The sequence below is a fragment of the Emys orbicularis genome, chromosome 6, assembly GCF_028017835.1.
Source record: "Emys orbicularis isolate rEmyOrb1 chromosome 6, rEmyOrb1.hap1, whole genome shotgun sequence".
NCBI lineage: Eukaryota > Metazoa > Chordata > Testudines > Emydidae > Emys > Emys orbicularis.
The window spans coordinates 136,792,340-136,810,112 of NC_088688.1; positions in this window are offsets into that span (position 1 = coordinate 136,792,340).

Consider the following 17,773-nt stretch of genomic DNA (forward strand, 5'->3'; position numbering starts at 1 on the left):
TTCCATCCTTGATGGGGCGGGACAAGGGTGATCAGTTTTGTTGGGCCAGCAAGTTGGCAACCCTAGATCCAGGGGAAACAAACACCCAACGAGGCTGGCCAGGGGCAGGACATCAGCTTGGAGGGGAGGGGTGGGGGTGGCAGTGACATCACAAAGGCCTGTTGCAGGAACTCGGCCTATTGGGCAAAGGTGGTGGGGAGGGGGTGACCTCACAGAGAGACCCTGACATCAGCCATGCAGGACAGAGGTGCAGGGCCAGGCCAGTCTCTGAGACCCCCCCGGCTTTGCTGCCGCAAATCTCCTTCGCGAGGTCTCTCCTCGAGGACTGAGAGAGAATTAGGATTCACGGATGTGAGCATGGGGAGGAACCTCTGTGGAGTTTTCTCCTTTCCTACCACTGATTGTGCCGAAAACAAACTTCCCTTTTCCAAGGTAAGAGGCGCAGAGAGGTTTGGAACCTGTTCAGTCTGATCCCCCTGGTGCAGGCAGCATTCTAAACCCAGAAAACACTGGCTTAAGGTGGCCGAATTTGATTTCCTGCCTAGGACTTTGACGCTTAGAATCCCTGGGGACATTGGGGTTTATCCTTTTTGGTTTCCCTTTTCCTCTTTCCTCCCTCCTTTCTCCTCTTCTCTTGCTTCTTTTTCCCCTTTCCCCCGCTTCCCTCCCTCTACCAAGAAGGAGTGTGTGTGGAGTGTGGAGTGTGGATGGGGTGGGGGGTGCTCTCATTGCGGGAGGTCCTCACAAAGAGGTGAGGCTGGATCTGAGAGTGATCCCCTCTGATGGTGACCTGGGCCGTCCTTTGGGACATCTGGTGAGACCTCTTAGCCTCCCGCCCCTCAGAGTCTCAGTGCTGACTGGCCGAGCAGGGGGCTATCGCCAGCGAGGAGACTCAGGTCCTTTTGGCCTCTTTTCAAATCAGGCAAATAAGTCACAACCAATCCAATGTATGGGATTAATCTTGCTGCTTCTCTCCATTAATTGTCTCTTAGCAGGTCATGATTTCCTCTAATGGTCTAGGTCTTCTAAAATACTTGCTGAATAATTCCTATGAACCACTGTTGGTCTGTAGCTCACTTGAGAGCACTTTATTCTGATCAGTCACTGTATGAAATACAAGATGTCTCAGATAGGTTGAAAGTCAGGAGCAGTGTTTCCTCACATTTTGTATGTCCGTGTGCGGAATGAATTTTGTGATGTGCACCAATATGTGCAATTTTGTTATGTGACACATCACCTGTGTATTGCTGCACATCACAAAACTCATTCTGCACATGCACGGTGTGTGGCAGGGGTGAGGCTGAAGGGTTCAGAGTGTGGGAGGGGGCTGAAGTGGGGCAGAGGGTTGGGGTGTGGGCTGTGGGGTGGGGCTGGGAATGAGGGGCTCAGGGCTAGGGCAGAGGGTTGGGGTGCAGGGGGTGAGGGCTCTGGCTGGGGGTGCGGGCTTTTGGATGGGGCTAGGAATGAGGGGCTCAGGGCTAGGGCAGAGGGTTGTGGTGGAGGGGGAGGGGGCTCTGGCTGGGGGTGTGGGCTCTGCGGTAGGGCTGGGAATGAGGGGCTCAGGGCTGGAGCAGAGGTTGGGGGTGCAGGGGGGTGAGGGCTCCGGTTGGGGATGCAAGCTCTGGGCTGGGGCTCGGAATGAGGAGTTTGGGGAGCAGGTTGCCCGAGGGAGAGAGGACTCCTCCCAGCCCTCTCTCCCCACAGCAGCTCAGGGCCAGGTGAGAGAGCACCTGTCTCCTGGCCGCAGCAGCTCTGGTGGGGCTGGGCTGGGGCTGGGGGAGGGGACAGGATTTATTTTTCCTAAGTCAAAACGGGGAAGGGAAGGAGTTATGCTTCAATTTTTACCTTATAAACTATGGTCCTGGCTAATATATAAGACACTATGGGAATAAGACACCATGTCATGTGGTGACATCACAAGAGCAGAGGGTGTGAGAACTGCAGCAACCGAGAGGGCAGGGGATTTAGAGTCAGATTGCTTCAAATGCTGCATTCGTCGGCTGACATTTAACAGCAATGCTTAGCTAACAGAATGGAGAAAGGAATTCTCTGCTAAAGATTCCACCTGCCCCTTTGGCCAACTCCACCCCTTCCCTGAACAGAGTGTGCTCAGAACACCCCCCCCACACACACACACAAGCCCGCAGCTAGGCACCCAGCACAAAGCAAGGGAGGGGTTGTTTGGTTTGTTTTATTTTTACTTTGCAAAAGGTTTTTTCAAAAGCATTTTCTGCCCCTCTTACCCATGGCAAGGGAGCAGATGGTTGGCGGGGAAGGGAACCTGAGAGTGGTGGAGCCAGGGCAGTGGGGGGAAGTTGCCGGAGGCTGAAGAGGGCAACGGGGGGCTGAAGGTGACCAGGTGCGGTGAGGGGAAGGGAACAGTTTGGGGAGGCTGAAGGGGGCAATGGGTTGAAGGAGGCTGGGGCTCATCCCCATGGGAGGGGAGGAGCAAGAGGAGCTGCCCTTGTATCAGAAGCTGTTTCCTTTTAGAACTTGCAACTTCACTGTTCCTGATCAGGATCCTGTGATCAAAGGGGAACTAGATGGGTTCATGGACGACAGGTCTAGCAATTGCTGTTAGCCGGGATGGGCAGGGATGTGTCCCTAACCTCTGTCTGTCAGAAGCTGGGAATTGGGCAACAGGGGATGGGTCACTGGATGATTCCTGTCTGTTCATTCCCTCTGGGGCACCTGGCACTGGCCACTGTTGGCAGACAGGACACTGGGCTAGATGGACCTTTGGTCTGACCCAGTCTGGCCGTCCTTATCTTCTAATGTTCTTCTCACATGCTCAGTAACATCTGCAAGTTGCTGCCCTCACGCGCCATCAGAATCTACTCCCTGCAATCAAAGGCAGGGAATATCCCCCTGAAGGGGAGAAATCGGAGGGGAGGGATGGGCAGAGGGACAAAACTGGGACAAGCTCAGGGGTTCAGACTGGGATGGGGGGCGGCCTGCCCTGCCAGGTAGGTGCAGAAGGGAAAACCCCCAGATAGAGGGAGGCAGAGGGGATAAAAGTTACCACGGATGGGGGGAGCCGTCAGCAGCAGTTCCAAACTAGGGTGTGGTGGAGGGTAGAAGGACTTGTGTTCCTCACTGGATAGTCCATCTCAGCACCCCCTCCTCAGGGCTGTGGTGTTAAAGGCCCCGGGTGGCCCAGTGCCCAGATACCGCAGCTCTGCTCTAGCTGAAATGGTGACTGAGCTGCCGAAGGAGACCTGATTCAGGGTGTGGAAGCAGAAAAAGAACTGTCAGAAAAGAACTGCAATGCATGACAGTTTGTTAGCAAGAGTCAGGCTAACTGTAGCCCTGATAACGCGAGATTTGTAGAAGCGAGGATTGTGTGAGGCGGGTGAGAAAGTACTGTGTGAGAAGTTATTGTGACCTTGTATAGATAAGGTGTAGAAGACCTTGTGTAGATAAGGTATAGGAAATATTGTATGTTGGCAAGAGTCAAAACAATCAAGAAATAAGATATCAAGATGGCTTATGTATAACAAAATGCAGCTGTCCCTCATTATTTTCTGTAATGAAAGGTATAAATGCTTGTTGTAATTAGGTATCAGAGAGAGAGACCTGCTTAGCTCTCTCCCTCTGCACAATTGTGAGAGTTAATAAAGCTTCTGACTTGCTGTACCCAAACAAAAGAGTGAGAACTCAGTTTTTCTCCGACAATTTGGGGGCTCGTCCGGGATGGCAACGCCCTCAGAGGCACCGGCAGTTACTACGGATCGTTCCCCTTCGAACCCCATGGCGCCACAATAGAGGTAAGAGACCTTTTGAAATCTCTATTGGGGTGTCGGAGGAGGACTGTCCGTGGGGCCGTCTGTCCCTGTTGGGCTGACGCCATCCGAACTTATTGACTGTGCAGCAAGGTCAGATGCTGAGCGGCGTAGGGGAATTGTTTGCCGCCCCCTGTATGCATATGCAAGGTGCATAGGATTGCACCTGTGTTGAGGGGTTGTTACTGCCTCAGCAGGAGGGGTTTTTACCGCCTTGAGTGATGCATCGAGGTACTTGGGAATAGTACCTGGAGTAAGGCCTGGGGGGGGGGGGGGGGTGTCTGTGTCTGTGTCTGTGTCTGTGTGTGTGAATTGAGTGTTACCGGAAGACGCCCAGAGTACTCTGCGAAGTCTTTTGGCTCGTGACCAGAACTACTCTAACGCAAGCCCGGTAACTAGAGGATCTTTTAGGAGATCCGACCCACGGTACGCTAACTCGGCCTGGCATCGTCCGGCGAGGAGGCTACCTGGGTCTAGGAGTGTGTGAACCCATCTTCCCTCCCCTTTCCCTCTCCGTGTGAGCCACTGACAGTCTGACCATCTCACTGGATGCAACAGAGTAAGCGGCGCCGTCTCTCTGAGATTAGCCGACGCTCTTTGCTGAAGGGAGGTGTAGGAGGTCATGGCTATCCTCGTTAGTCTCTCCTGTGTGAGTACCCTGTAGGGAGAGATCCTTAGTTTATATGCCGCTAGCGCGGACAGGGCATCCTCCTCCCTGTGTGTGTGATTGGAAAATGGGTGGGGGACAGTCTAAGGATTCCCTCTCACCCCGTAAGGGTACCCCAGCTTATTTTATGTACGTACATTATGGTCCTAAAACCTGCAGGTATTTAGAGAATTGGAATCATTACACGCGTGAAAATTCATCTAAACAATGCCCACTAGAAGGTACCTTCAATCTAGATAAGATCAGACATCTCAGAGGAGCTTTTAATCACCAAAAAAAGCCTCTGACACACAATGGGAGCAATTTGTCTATTGAGGAAAGGAACGGGTTAATTTGAAATTCAGCTTGGTCCAGAGATAAAGAGAAAGTTAATCTGCGTTCAAGGTCAAGAATCAACGCAGACCAGGCTAAGTACAAAGAAAAACTGCTTTCCGCCCCAGCTGGCTGTGAAAAAATATAGACATAGTCAAACCAAAGGCAAGACAAGTTACAGTGCTGAGATTACATTTGCAAAGCTTAACTGTCCAGTGAGATCCAACAGTCTGCCTTTGCGACCCTGGAGCCGGCGTGGTTTGGGGACGCTGAAGAAGCCACAGGCAGCCGGCCTGGACTGGAATCACTGAAAAGACGCCCCAGGAGACCTCAGGGTGTAAAAGAACTGCCCTCCCAAGAGAGGAAGCAAGTTGAAGATTGCACAGCACCTTCTCTCAACGTTGTACACAGACGTGGCCAGTCTGGACATACGTGTGTGAGTATGAAAGTGTGCCTACTCTCAGCCGCAGTAAGTCTGAGAACCGGAGAGGGATTTAGCATTCCTCTCTCCACCCCGGTTGACCGGGAAGGGTGTCAGGTGGATCTACCCCAGTCGTAGCAGGACTGGGCAATAGAGAAGTTGGAGTAATAGGAAGAGTTGTGTACTTGATAACTAGAATTGAGCAATTAAGAGCATAGATCATGAACCAGGCAGCAACTCAAACCTATGCCCAGGGCAAGTTGCAAGCCTTGAGACAGGACTTCCAGGCAGAAAAGGAAGCACTGGCTAAGCAAGTACCGGTCCTTCAGGGACTTGTCAGAATTTAACCATTTGTGTTTGCATATGCTGTAACAGCAGTGTGTTTGCCACAAGAGAAAATTGAATAGTTAAACGCCAATGGGCCATGCGTTTTGCCCAAGTGGCAAGCCTCACGAGGGAGGACTCGGGTAGCCTTGTGAGTAAGAATGTTTAAGAGAAGAGACCAGGAAGGGTGGGGGCTAGTTGAGAAGCCCACCCTCCTATCTAAATTGGTAGTGAAAAAGCCGGTGCCCATGGAAGGGACGGTTCAGCGAGAAATGCAGGATCGGGCCCAAGCGGGCAGGCAATAGATAGAGAGATTGGAAAACAGGTTGGAAACTTTGAGGGCATAGTGGAAGGAAAGGAGTAAGTAATTATAAGCATGGGGATTTCAAATCCCCAGGATAATAATTGGAATGGTAAAATCTGAGTTGATTGGGTGTCGTTCTGGGAGACAAGCAAGTGATTTAAGAAAAGAGAGTGAGAAGTTAACTCTGTAGTTGCTAGAGGGAATCAAGCAGTGAAACTTGGTAGGAATGTCTGTAAGTAATTCAGGCAAGAGGTTAATTAAGTGGAATTATTCGACTATGAATAAGTTAGTCGAATTTGCTGAAGAACACTCCTGCTGTGTACAATCTGTGTTTTATAAGTTTGAGATGAATTGGTATTGTTTTAAAGTTGCAAAACCGAGAATACTTTTGCCAGACACAGGAAACTAGTGTTGTTTAAGGTATTTAGCATTTAATCCTTAAGGTGACTTAATGCTTTACAAGATTTAAAATGTTTTAACTAAAGACCAAAGGTTGTGGCTGCAGCAGGGTAGTCAAAGCCAGGAGAATAAAAGATTTGAATTTGTTTTTGGGTAACAAAATAGCAGATAAAAGCTCTGGTAAAAAGATAGAGAAGGACAGTGCCCCTGGCTCTGTGTGGTCGAGCTGTCACTTTACTAGGGGTGCATGGAGATTTTGTAAGCACAAAAGAAACAGTTACACCTTGTGTAGAAATGGATGTGGCTAGTGTTGTGGAAATTGAATTGTGGAGAGGATGTGCATTTTCCCCAGAACATGTGCAGTGTATATTGTAGCAGAGGTAAAAGAAATGCAAACCTACCAATATAGGTTGTGTTGTCTTTTTCAGATCACTGGGTGTTTGAAAGCAGGAGCTAGAAGTAAAAGGCAATCAAAAGTTAATTGTGTCCCTTTTAAAGTAAGAATCTTTAAGCTAGTGGATAGCTTTGGATCTGGAAGCAAGCCAGAAAGCATCTGTATTAATGCAATTTTCTAACTAATAAGGTAGAAGCCACTGAAACCTGGGCTGCCTATGAAACAAATACAAGGAAATATGGGGTAATTCCTCTGTTTTGTCTAAAATCAACAAGAGTATGTGTATATAAAGGAAATATTTTAAGCAATGACTGACTACCCAGAAGGGGTAGACCTCTGTTCTTTTGTCTTTCAGATCATCAGAGAAAACGGATGCCAGCTGAACAGCATTCAATGTACCATGCATTTACTGGTACAATAGGAATTATTTTTGTGTTCTTTGTCCTGTCTTGTGGTGTTTGTCTTGTGGCCAGAATTGTTGGGTTTAATAATTTCATAAGACAGTCTAGTTCAAAATTAAATAGAAGGGTTAAATCAAAAAGCAGATACTTGTTTTATTCAACTTGGAATACAAAAAGTGTTTGGATAAATCAGGAAATGTGATATACTAAAGTCTAATACAGTTGCTTAAGTAAGAAAAAGAAACTTCATTGGCCAGATTTTTAATTGAAAAAAATGGTTGTTAAAATTTGCATACCAACAGTCTTTGGAAGCAAGGACATGGAAGGTTAACCCACTCCCCATATTGCCCATGGGATCCTTCTGGCTACCTCAGATTTCTAGCCAGAGGGCTGGGGAGGGAGGAAAGCTATTGGACACCTGAGGTTGTACCGAGTGAACTCCTCAAAAGTGGGTGTGCTTGTCCTGGTTTGTTGCTCCAAAGCTCTGTAATAAAGTTATTTTACTGGAAGGGTGTACATGGCATACATTGAATAATAAGACTAATGTACTGTATAATGGCAATGTGTATGTGTTCATTGTTGGGAAAAGGTGTATGAGTGAAGAGTGGAAGTTTCCTTTGTAGGTTAAAAGAAGCCAAGAAGGGGAGAAGGAAAAAGAACAGAATGAGTTAACTGAGGAAAAAATAGCTAGCAAGCTCAGTCCAAAGATAAGACGTTGGCCCCATCCAAGGATACTACCCACAGCTAAGACTTGGCTGACAGCCAAGAAAAGGGGGGGCCTGAATGTGCCCAAGCAACTATGATATCTGCAAAACACTGCCAGGCATTAATGAAATGTGTTAGGTTTCTTTTCTCACAGATAAAAGAAGTGCTACCCAAAGACCCTAGCAGCCCTGCCATTCATTGAAACAAGGAGACTGAGTCTACGTAAAGTCCATCAATGAAAGACTGCTTTGGCTCCATGCTGGAAGGGCCCTTTCCAAGTCCTGTTAACCACCAACACCGCTGTAAAGTGCCAAGGACTGCCCACCTGGACCCATGCTTCTCACTGCAAAAAGACTCCTCCACCTGGAGAGGATTCTCCAGCTGCTGATCAGCCTATTTCTCCTGCTAGCTCTGCTGTGCCTCCTGGACAGCAGGGAAGGAGGACAAGGTGAAGTGCTAGTAACCTCTCCCTTGTCCACTGACAGATCTACAATGCCTTTGAATTCTTTTACAGGAATCACACCAGTACAGGGTGAAGTGCTAGTAACCTCTCCCCTGCACTATGGTGAATCACAACTGCTTTTGAAGAAGAAGAAAAGAAGAAACACCCGCTCTGCTGAAACCACCAAAGTCCAGGAATTCCTGACTACAAAAGACATTAAGAACTGGCTCTGGTGGAGAAGACGGAGCATCGTTTATTGGCAAGGAGGGAACTGTGGGGACCGTTCCTGGGAATGCGGGGTACAGTGGTGAGGTGGATTCTTTCCAGGGGCAGGACTTTGTGCTTATGGACAGGTACCTTCAGGATGCACTGCCCTTTCTAATTGGCTTTCAGAAGATGAATATCAAAACCGCCTTGCCACCACTAGGACTACACCCACTAGTCCCTTGACCCCTGCCACCACCACTGTAACTTACCCAGATACAAACCGTACTGTATATTCCAATGAAACCCATTGGCCAAGGCTTTCACATCTTAGTGATTTACTGAAATTTTGTTCAGAGAAATTATTCTTTAAAGTTCAGGATAATGTATATGAGCAAACAATTGAATGGAAAACAAATGGATCAGTAGAGATAGAAATACATGATATCACTACCAGCGAACCCCAAGAATTAATAATTGCAATTGATGGGTTCTATAATGAAGTAGATATGATGGTTGTTCCTGGAACTTGTACTGTGTTAAATGAGAGAGGCCCTTATTGTTATTTGGTCACCCAATTAGTGAATAATCAGACAAATACCCAAAGAGTTTGTTCTGCCACTGGAAATTTTACCTGCATAGAAATTATTCCAGTGACTAATAATGTGACCTGTACCTTATTGCAATACACCCCCTCTTATACCACTAATGTTAATGCCTCCCGGAAATACATAAAGGTATTTGACCAACAGATGTGGTATAGTACTACACCAAAGAGAGATGTAGTAGGATATCGGTGGACTGTGATTAACACTACACTAGGGACTGTTAAATTTTCATTACCCTTATCCAGTTTCCAGATTACCTCTACATACCCGAACTGCTCACAGGGGGCTGCCATTAGATTAGCACAACAGAGGGCTTGGGTTATTTCCTCTAGAAAGAAGAGAGATTTGACCGGATCCCTGTGGGATGGGGCCAATAGTGCAGCAGCAGTGTGGAATATTTTTAAGAACCAGGAACATGATGAGAAATTGGGCCAACTAGAGAAGGCCATTGGCCTTGTTTCTGGAGCACAACTAACCCAGGTACAGGCTGGAGTTGGTGAGTTACATGTTATTTCCGCCCTTAGTTCTATGACCCAGAAGTTGCTGACAGAGATGGTATTGAATATCACTGAGGCTGGGAAGGCATTGCAGTGGGATCTAGCATGTTCAGAGATTCAGGATTTCCTGAATGACCAGCTGATGGCCATTCGGAATGATCTAGAACATCAGGCTTGGCCCACTGCCCTTACAGACACATCAGGAGTACCATCTGACCTGTGGCCATGGAGACTTACTTGGAGACTTTCTGGGTGGAAGTGCAGACGTTCTCAGTGCTCCTTCCAAGCATATGGACCGGTAAAGGGGGTGTGGGCTCCCACATACCGTATCCTGCCGGGTCCATGGGGAGGATGCATGTGGGATTGGGTAATTCACCGAGACATCTGGGAAATTAGACCACCTGGTACGCCCAATCGATTTTTAGTCAGTGCTCCTGGGATTACACCTGACATTTGGATGGGGTTAGGTAGTCTATGGACATTTTGGCCATTAGAACCCCCACAGCTTCAGTGTAACCATAAACTGAAGCCAGGAGCAGTTGTTACTCTTCATGACTACGTTTGCTGGGAGGGTAGGAGACAAGGAACTACCCTGACAGGACACTTACTTTTTCAAGCTAACGATAGCTGTGTGTATGTTAAAACCACCACATTGCAAGACATACATTTTAATCTCACTACCACTGCAGGCAATGATATTATTTACTGGCCTGCAGATAGAGCTTTCCAAGTAGCCCTTAGGTTCCAGATACCCTTTAATTGGACTAGTTTAGTACCTGATAGATTTCAGAATTTGTTTTCACTGTTACCAGAGATTCAGAAAATCTCTGAAGTACAAGGGCAAATTCACATGCTTCAAAATATATATCAAGTTGAAAAGTATGCTTTTCAGACAGCTTATAGAGTATCCACTTTATGTACTAAGTATGATGTATTGTGCTTTGTGACTAAGGCTGTACAACAACCCCATTATAGTATTGCTATGGGAATGTTATTGCTTGTATTGTTATTAGTTAGTTTAGGATTATGTTATTGTTGTTGTAAAAGACGTAATAATAGTAATACCTTTCATGTTCATGCTAATCATGCATTGTCATTACATCCAATCAGAACCCCTAAGACTGAAGCATCTGATATAGAATCTGAAGTCCAGGACTTGATGCAAATAGAGGTTTGAGAATGTTTGTTGTACTAGAAGTACAAAGGGGGGGGTTGTGGAAGCAGAAAAAGAACTGTCAGAAAAGAACTGCAATGCATGACAGTTTGTTAGCAAGAGTCAGGCTAACTGTAGCCCTGATAACGCGAGATTTGTAGAAGCGAGGATTGTGTGAGGCGGGTGAGAAAGTACTGTGTGAGAAGTTATTGTGACCTTGTATAGATAAGGTGTAGAAGACCTTGTGTAGATAAGGTATAGGAAATATTGTATGTTAAAAGAGTCAAAACAATCTTGATATCTTATTTCTTGATGGCTTATGTATAACAAAATGCAGCTGTCCCTCATTATTTTCTGTAATGAAAGGTATAAATGCTTGTTGTAATTAGGTATCAGAGAGAGAGACCTGCTTAGCTCTCTCCCTCTGCACAATTGTGAGAGTTAATAAAGCTTCTGACTTGCTGTACCCAAACAAAAGAGTGAGAACTCAGTTTTTCTCCGACAAGGGAAATAGTTTACACCCTCCCCCCACTCCTCTGGGCTCTGCTGGCATCAGCTCCTGAGCCAGAGACTGCAGGTGATACGAGAGAGCTGGGGTAAGTGCTGGGCCCAGGCTGGAAAGTGACTCTGCAGAAATGGCTCCTGCTCGCCCCATCCCTGCCCCAGAGTTTCTGCGCGGCTCAGAACTGCTGCCCAACACACCCAGGCTCACCCCGTTAGCAGTGGCTGTAACTATTGGCGAGGAAACGCCCACGGGAATGCAGGACAGTGACCGGCTCTTCGTGCAGGAGGGAGAGGGATGAGACTGGGTGGGGCACCTGGAGCAATCAGTGGGGAGGGAGGTTCCGGGCACCCAGCCTTGCCCAGCTCCATTCCCTGCAGCCCCCCGGGGCAGTGACTTTCCTGGGAGAGGGGAGGGGCAGAGAGAGGAAAAGCCAGTTCCTGCCTCTGCCTGGTCCCTGCGCTGCTGAGGGAATGGGCTGTTCTGGGGACAGTGTCGGGGGATCCCCCAAAGGGGCTCCTTTGATTCTGCTCTTTTCTGGCGTTTGGCTCAGAGACTCTGTTCCTGGGAGAGTGTAATAGCGTCTGGTGGGTTTAGTCCTGGGGGAGAGGTCGGGTCTGTGCTGTAATAGCGTCACTGAGGCGTCTCCCAGCATGGCAGAGTCTAGAGTGTCTGTCTGCAAGGACAGAGCCTGGGGGAATCGGGGTGTGAAATGGGCTAACACTAATTGAGAAACCTCCCGAATTTCCCTTCTCACTCTGACAGGCTGCAGAATAACGACCCTGTTTTGCTCCAGACCGTCCCATCTTCCTAGGGGCCGGGGAAGGGAAATGGCTGTGGTGGATCCAGCTCAGGTAGGGGATTTGGGGGGAGGTGCTGGGGAGGGTTGTTGTAGAGGGGGAGGGCCATGAAATCATAGAGTTCACAGTTCTAAGGAAGAGTAGAAGGGAGTACAGCAAAATAGAGACAATGGATTTCAGGAAGGTGGATTTTGCTAAGCTCAGAGAGCTGATAGGTAAGGTCCCAGGGGAATCAAAACTGAGGGGAAAAACAACTGAGGAGAGTTGGCAGTTTTTCAAAGGGACACTATTAAGGGCCCGAAAGCAAGCTATTCCGCTGAGTAGGAAAGATAGGAAATGTGGCAAAAGACCTCCTTGGCTTAACCACGAGATCTTGCATGATCTAAAAAATAAAAGAAATCATATAAAAAATGGAAACTAGGACAGATTACAAAGGATAAATATAGGCAAACAACACAGGAATGCAGGGGCACGATTAGAAAGGCAAAGGCACAAAATGAGCCCAAACTGGCTACGGGAATAAAGGGAAACAAGAAGCCTTTTTATCAATACTGTCGGAGAAAAACACAGTTCTCACTCTTTGGATGGGTACAGCAAAATCAGATACTTTATTCTCTCTCTATCAATTGCATAGAGGGAGAGAGTGCACTAGGACACAGGGTCTCCCCCTCCTAGGCAGGTCTCTCCCAGGTAAACAATTACAGCAAGCATTTATACCTTTTGTTACAGACAATAATGAGCAACAGCTGCATTTTGTTTATACATAGGTCATCCTGATATCTTATTTTCCTCACTTGTTTAGACTCTAGTCTACATACAATATTATCTACACAAGGTCGCAACAACTTCTCACACAGTTCTTTCCCACTCGCCTCACACAATCCTCGCTTCTACAAATCTCGCGTTATTAGGGTTACAGTTAGCCTAACTCTTGCTAACAAACTGTCATGCATTGCAATCCCCTTCCTGTCCGTTCTTTCTCTGCTTCCACAATACATTAGAAGCAAGAGGAAGACCAAGGACAGGGCAGGCCCACTGCTCAGTGAGGAGGGAGAAACAATAACAGGAAACTTGGAAATGGCAGAGATGCTTAATGACTTCTTTGTTTTGGTCTTCACCGAGAAGTCTGAAGGAATAACTAACATAGTGAATGCTATGGGAAGGGGGTAGGTTTAGAAGATAAAATAAAAAAAGAACAAGTTAAAAATCACTTAGAAAAGTTAGATGCCTGCAAGTCACCAGGGTCTGATGAAATGCATCCTAGAATACTCAAGGAGCTAATAGAGGAGGTATCTGAGCCTCTAGCTATTATCTTTGGAAAATCATGGGAGACAGGAGAGATTCCAGAGGACTGGAAAAGGGCAAATATAGTGCCCATCTCTAAAAAGGGAAATAAAAACAAGCCAGGAAACTACAGACCAGTTAGTTTAACTTCTGTGCCAGGGAAGATAATGGAGCAAGTAATCAAGGAAATCATCTGCAAACACTTGGAAGGTGGTAAGGTGATAGGGAATAGCCAGCATGGATTTGTAAAGAACAAATCATGTCAAACCAATCTGATAGCTTTCTTTGCTAAGATAACGAGTCTTGTGGATAAGGGAGAAGCGGTGGATGTGGTATACCTAGACTTCAGTAAGGCATTTGATAGGGTCTCGCATGATATTCTTATCGATAAACTAGGCAAATACAACTTAGATGGGGCTACTATAAGGTGGGTGCATAACTGGCTGGATAACCGTACTCAGAGAGTAGTTATTAATGGTTCCCAATCCTGCTGGAAAGGTATAACAAGTGGGGTTCCGCAGGGGTCTGTTTTGGGACCGGCTCTGTTCAATATCTTCATCAACGACTTAGATATTGGCATAGAAAGGACGGTTATTAAATTTGCAGATGATACCAAACTGGGAGGGATTGCAACTGCTTTGGAGGATAGGGTCATAATTCAAAATGATCTGGACAAATTGGAGAAATGGTCTGAGGTAAACAGGATGAAGTTTAACAAAGACAAATGCAAAGTGCTCCACTTAGGAAGGAACAATCAGTTTCACACATACAGAATGGGAAGAGACTGTCTAGGAAGGAGTACGGCAGAAAGGGATCTAGGCATTATAGAGGCCAAAAGCTAAATATGAGTCAACAGTGTGATGCTGTTGCAAAAAAAGCAAACATGATTCTGGGATGCATTAACAGGTGTGTTGTGAGCAAGACATAAGAAGTCATTCTTGCGCTCTACTCTGCGCTGGTTAGGCCTCAACTGGAGTATTGTGTCCAGTTCTGGCCACCACATTTCAAGGAAGATGTGGAGAAATTGGAGAGGGTCCAGCATGGTCTAGACAGTATTTGGTCCTGCCATGAGGGCAGGGGACTGGACTCAATGACCTCTCGAGGTCCCTTCCTGTCCTAGAATCTATGAATCTATGAAGGAGGCAACAACCTGTCATGTGTGATCTAAGGAGCAGGAAAAGAATCTGGGAATTACCTTTTGTAAAATCTCATCTTCTTCCAAAAAGCTGTGGAAATAGCTGATTCAAGAAGTTGTTGACAGATGGATAGTACGCGTCTATCAGCTCCTGGGTTCACTAGCCGTTGTCAACCAAGCAAGTTGGCAGACTGAAGGCAGGGCAAGAATGCTGAACCAGAACGGTCTTTGCTCTTGTCACACATGACATCACAATAAACTTATGCATACACACACACACACACAGACATACAGACAGAGGCTGGTACCATTAGCAACAGGAATTTTGATTTCTGGGAGGGGCTGCACAAAGGACTGATACTTTGCATGTACAGAATATATCACATTGTACCTGGGGAGTCACAAAGTAGTTTACAAACTTGAATTCAAGGAGCCTGACAGCTGCCCTGAGCAGGACCAGGTGAAGGTGGGGCTGTACTGAGGGGTCTGCGAGCTGCAGCGGGACGAGCTGGACTGGGTTTCGCTCTGGTGGAGCAGGTGAGAGGGTCTGGGGGCCAGTGCATTGGGGGAGGGGCTGTCACCCCAGTGGCCGAAGCCCGGACCACTGACCCCCTCACCCCTCTTGTGGCTGAAGTCCAGAGCCCCCACCTCCCTCCCTGCCCTCCCGTGGATGAATCGCAGAGCCCAGAGCCCCCACTCCCCTCCACCTCCCCAGCGGCTGAAGCTTGGAGCACTGATCTCCCCCCCATGGCAGCCGAAGACCAGGTCTCTTCCCTTCATCTCTCTTGGTGGCTTGAGCCTGGACACAAGCCCGGAGTCCTCCCTCCCCGCCTCCGCCCTGGGTGCTATAGCCCGGATCCTGGAGTCTCTACCCAGTTGTGGGAGACCAGAGCCCCAAACCCAGAGTTCCCCCTCCATCGATCAAGCCTGGAGCCCTGAGCCCATCCCCACCCCCGGGAGTTGTTTCGGAAGATGGTACACGCCTATGTAGGGCCCTATGAAATCTCTTTTATTATTGGGGATTTTCCAATTTAGTATTTTCTGAGTTTTGTCCTTTCCATTTCTTAAAAATTAATTCCGTCTTTATGGTTTTTGTGTTAATCACAATTGTTTGATACACTGACCACAGTTAAGTAGCTTTACTATAAATGCACACAAATGTTCAGAAATGGCTTGCAAGGGGAGAAACTGATTTTACTAAAAGAATCCTACAATTTAAACAAAACTTCCTGCAGATGCCCAGAGTACGGTAAAAGTGACATTTTTAACTCACCTTTTAAAGTAGCCGTAAGTCACACGACCAACTGACATTGCTGAACAGTGACACTACAGTCCACAGCAGTGTGTGTGTGCATGGGGGAGGGAGGATGTGGGGGGAGTGGAGAGTGTGTGTGTGTGTGTGTGTGTGTGTTGGGGGAGAGGATGTATGGGTGTGATGGGGAGTGGGGAAGGAGTGTGAGTGTTTGTGTGGAAGTTTATGGGGCGCAGTGGAGGTGAGGGTGGGGGTGTGTGTGGGTGGAAGTTTGTGGGGGCAGTGAATGTGTGGGTGGGGGTGGGCATGGAAGTTTGTGGGGGGCAGTGGAGGTGAGTGTGTGGGTGGGGGTGGGTGGAAGTTTGTGGGCACAGTGGAGGTGAATGTGTGGGTGGGGTGGGGGTGGGTGGAAGTTTGTGGGCACAGTGGAAGTGTGTGTGTGAGTTGGGGGTGTGTGTGGGTGGAAGTTTGTGGGGGCAGTGGAAGTGTGTGTGTGAGTTGGGGGTGTGTGTGGGTGGAAGTTTGTGGGCGCAGTGGAGGTGAGGGTCGGGGTGGGTGCAACAGGAGACACTCGCTGGGAGGTAGGAGGAATCCCACAATGCACCGGGGCTGGCAGAAGTAGCGCGCAACAGCCCCTCCTCGCCCCGCCCCACCCCACCCTCTGGCGCCTCTGACCTTCTCCTAATGGCGTCCTGAGCTCCGCACTCACTTCCGCTTCCGGCCACGGCCTGGGTAGAGGGGTTTCAGGGGCGGCGGCGCTAGGGAGGCGAAAGGAGGTGGCAGTGGGCGGGGCATGTGCCGGCTGGGGGGTGGGGCAGAGCGATCAGGGCAGAGGCCAAGCCCCGGGGGAGGCGGGGCTGGGGCGGGGCCGGGGCAGAGCGGGTCGGGGCTGGGGGCGGGACTAGGGGCGGGGGCCGAGCGGGGCGGGGATGGGGGCGGGGTCGGAGCAGGGACTGGACTGGAGGCGGGGCAGGAGCAGAACTAGCCGGGGCCGGGGCGGGGCCGGGGAGGGGCTGGAGCAGGGGCGTTGACGGGGCGGGGCGGGGCTGGGGGCGGGGTCGGAGCAGGGACTGGAGTGGAGGCGGGGGAGGGGCAGAGCTAGGCGGGACAGGGGCGGGGCTGGGGCAGAGCGGGGCGGGGCTGGAGCAGGGGCGGGGCTGGAGTAGGAGCGGGGCCGGGGCACAGCAGGGCGGGGGTGGAGCAGGGGCGAGCCCGGGCGGGGCGGGATTGGGCCGGAGCTTGGGTCGGGGCTGGGGGCGGGTCGCTGCGGGGCGGGGCTGGGGGCGGGGCCGGGAAGAGCGGGGCTGGGGGCGGGGGCGGGCAGAGCGGGGCGGGGCTGGGGGCGGGGGCGGGGCACAGTGGGGCGGGGCTGGGGGCGGGGCCGGGGCAGAGCGGGGCGGGGCTGGGGGCGGGGCCGGGGCAGAGCGGGGCGGGGCTGGGGGCGGGGCCGGGGCACAGCGGGGTGCCCGTCCCCCTCGGTGGTTGGTTCGGGCCCGCGCACCCCGGGGCGCACCGCACCGAACCGCACCGCCCGGCTCGGGAGCCCCGGGGGGCTCAGCCGCGGTGCCCGGTGAGGTCTAAGTGGCACTTTCAGCCCCAGGACATCCCCGCCCGGCCCCGGGGCGTCGCTGTGCTCGGTCCCGGTCCCCCCGCTGCAGCCGGGGCCGGTGCGCTCACGGGGGGCGGAGCATCCGCTTCTCCCCGAGACGCTCCCCACGGCCACGGGAGACAGAGCTCCCTGGGCTGCTCCTCTCCCCTTAGCTCAGCCCTGCTCAGGCAGCTCCAACTCACACGGAGGACGGGACCCCCGGCCTCTTGACTGCCCCAAGACACACAGTCACACTCACCTCCACTGCCCCCACAAACTTCCACCCCCCCACACACTCACCTCCACTGCCCCCACAAACTTCCACCCCCCTACCCTCACATCCACTGCCCCCACAAACTTTCACCCACCCCCACCCCACCCACACACTCACCTCCACTGCCCCCACAAACTTCCACCCACACACACCCCCAACCTACACACTCACCTCCACTGCCCCCACAAACTTCCGCCCCCCCGCCCCCACACACTCACCTCCACTGCGCCCCATAAACTTCCACCCACACACTCACACCCCTCCCCCACTCCCCATCACACCCATACATACTCTCCCCCAACACACACACACACACACACTCCAC